The following is a 3,326-nucleotide window of genomic DNA, read 5'->3' as shown; positions in this document are numbered from 1 at the left end:
GCTTGCCCTCCCGCCATTCGAGCCACTTCAGTCTGTCGGCTTGAAGGAGCTCACGCTTAAAACCGCGCTGCTGCTCGCCCTTGCTTCTTGCAAGCGCGTGGGGGATTTGCAAGCGCTCTTTCTGAATGCACACTGTATGCAGTTTGGACCAGGTGATTGTAACGTCACGCTCAAGCCAAAATTTGGCTATGTGCCTAAATCGCTCTCGACACCATTTAGAGTGCAAGTGGTGGTTCTTTCTGCCTTCTCTCCAGAATCGGAGACTTCATTGGACGAAACCCCGAGTCAGGTGTTGTGTCTGGTGAGGGCTTTACGACTCTATGTCAACCGCACGGCTGCGTTTCGGCAATCCGAACAGCTGTTTGTATGCTTCGGAGGCAGCGCCAGAGGACAGCCTGTCTCTAAACAACGGCTGTCACATTGGGTGGTCGACGCTATTGCCTTGGCATATTCTAGCCGTGGTATGGAATGTCCTATTGGTGTTCGAGCCCATTCGACGAGGCCTGTCTCCTCCTCGTGGGCTTGGACTAAGGGAGTTTCTATCAAAGATATTTGTATGGCGGCTGGATGGTCTTAGCAGAATACCTTCGCCAGATTCTACAACTTTGACATGCAGTCATTAGCCTCACAGGTCCTATCAGGGCACAGACGTATCACAGCCATTGACTTTACGATCACAGAGCTTTGGCTCCGCTGATACATCCGCAGGTGGCACAGTAGACCTAGGTCTACTGTCTGACAAAAAGCAGGCTGCAGTCGGGATTTTCCTTTCCTTAAAATAAAGGATTACTTTTTTAAAAAAATAACGAAGTTACTGATTACTTACGCACGAAACTAACGCGTTAAGTTACACATTTCAGGAAAAAAGTAATTAGAGTACTCTAAAAAAGTAACGCGTTACCCACAACACTGGTGGCGAGGTCCCGCCCTCGTTTGCCGTCTTGGCTGGCATTGGCCAGTGAGAGTTGCAACATCACTAGCGTTGTGCAATAGGATTTCAGGTAGGTTAGGAAGGAAGGGGGTCCCCAAGGCGTCTCGTTCCCATCTCTCAGGGAACAGAGGTTACGACGTTTTCAAAACAAATCCTGCTCACTTGCTTCTCAAGACTAGTCCAATCGCGTTTCCAGGAGGGCAGCGCGCGCTCAGCTGCTGTCGAATCACAACACAGGAACCGCTTGCACAATGAGAACTCGTTACGTATTTCTGAAGGAGGGTCTTCATAGCAAAAGGATGACACCAACTCGTTTTTATGACAGTGAAAACAGTGGTATACAGATAAGTGAATTGTGTGAAAAATAGATGTTTCGCGTGTAAAAAAGCACAGAACACGTTATATTGCACACTGTAAACACTATGAAAGCTTCAAAAAAGCACAAAAAATGGGACCTTTAAATCCATTTTTTCCCTGAAACAAACTGAAATATGAACTCATGTGAGTACAGCACACAATTTCACCATCTTTTTAACTATCTGAGAGGAGCTCTGGCCCAGAGAACCCAGCAGCATCGCTGCATAGAATCGATGTAAAGCATTTTCCTTGAGTAACAGAGGTTCAAGTTGCATTTCTTGATACAGCAGCTGACTGTTTTAAGTGACAGTAGTTTTCTGATGTAGAGGTCTTCACAGTGCACCCGAGAACAGTCGACCCGGGACCCGTTCGGGTTCGGGTCTATATTTTAAATGATCAGCCGGGTCCGGGTCGGGTCCGAATCTATTACCTCGGGTCCCGGGTCTGTTTAACATTGTGTGTAATACCCGTGCGATCAGAGTCATCGGACTCGAAGAACACCCGGCCGTGATCAAACACTGCTTTTGTTTTTTGTAACTTGCAACTTAAAATTAGGAAAAGAAAAGAGTGAGCCAAAAAACTAAATGATCTCTCTCTCTCTCTCTCTCTCTCTCTCTCTCTCTCTCTCTGCCTTTAGAAGCAGAGTGGCAAGATCAGAGTTAATGCAAGTGCACGCATGGTAATAATGCTTGCAGACTTGACAAACTAATATTTAATATATTTCAAATCAGCAACACAATATGAGGTGAACTGTAACATGAATGTTTTCTATGACGCTCAAATTGCGTTAAACATATTTTAGGTTGATCCAGCTAGCACGCATGTGCAGTCTCCAGCATGTTTCATGTGTCTATGGCAACCAGTGAGGGACACTTCGACCGTCAAACTGCGCTTTACATTTTCTCCCATTTTTATAATAATATAAATGAACCATTTAATCTTAAAGTTTTTGTGGTCAGATTCAGACTCAACGCAGAGCACAGAGCACAGAGATGTTAGCAAATAAATAACGTCAGCGGCCATGGCACTGAAGGAGAGATTGTTATTATAGTTCAAGGTTTCCTGCCTTTCCCTACATGTACTGTGATTTCTCTGGATTCCCTGAATCTTTTCACAATATTACATGTGGTAGTTGGTGAAAGACCTAAATTCTTTTCATTGTGAAATGTGATGTTTGATTTGTTTGACACTTCTCTCGTGAAATTTGGCATAAAGTGATGAGCCATGATATGGCTTTGCTTGCAAAATGATGCCCTCACCAATTCACCTGCTTACTGTGAACGGTTTCAAAACAGTTTAACGTGGATATTCTGTAACTTTTTCACTTTTATATTTCCTCTGTCCCAACATTTTTGGAATGTGTTTGCAGTCGTTAAAATAAAATTAGCTCATATTTACAAAATACATTTACTTTGGTCAGTGAAAACTTTGGAAATCTTTTCTTTGAATTTTGTCAGTTAAATAAAAGTTAAAGAGAATTAACAAATCATAGATTCTTGATTTTATTGCATTTTACTAAATTTCCCAACTTCTCTGGAATTGGGGTTGTATTGTCATCACTGGTGTAAACAATTGTTCTGCTTAATATTTGTTTTTAGGAAACCATTATACTTTTTTTCAGGATTCTATGATAATAACAAAGTTACTCTATTATCTCAAAGATAATAACATACTCATACTCAAGTAAGAGTACAGATATCTTGCCAGAAAATTACTTTGGTAGAAGTTGAAGTCTCCGTTTAGAATATTACTTGAGTAAAAGTCTTAAAGTATATGATATTTATTGAACTTAAGTACAAAAGTACTTAATACTTTCCGTACCCACTGTACATATATTTATTTGCTTCTTTTACATTTTGCATTTACTTGTCCTTTTACTTTCAATACTTAAGTAGGTGTAAGATTTAAGAAAATAAACCCGCCTATACTAACAGAAGCTGAAAATAGACTGACCAACTCAAACCTGGTTTAAAGTCTGACGCAATGTTTTTTCTATGTTATTTAAAGAGTGTGTTAGTATAGGCGGGTTTATTTCTTA

Source organism: Carassius carassius, chromosome 1 (assembly GCF_963082965.1).
Source record: "Carassius carassius chromosome 1, fCarCar2.1, whole genome shotgun sequence".
Classification (NCBI taxonomy): Eukaryota; Metazoa; Chordata; class Actinopteri; order Cypriniformes; family Cyprinidae; genus Carassius; species Carassius carassius.
This window is presented reverse-complemented; position numbering follows the sequence as displayed.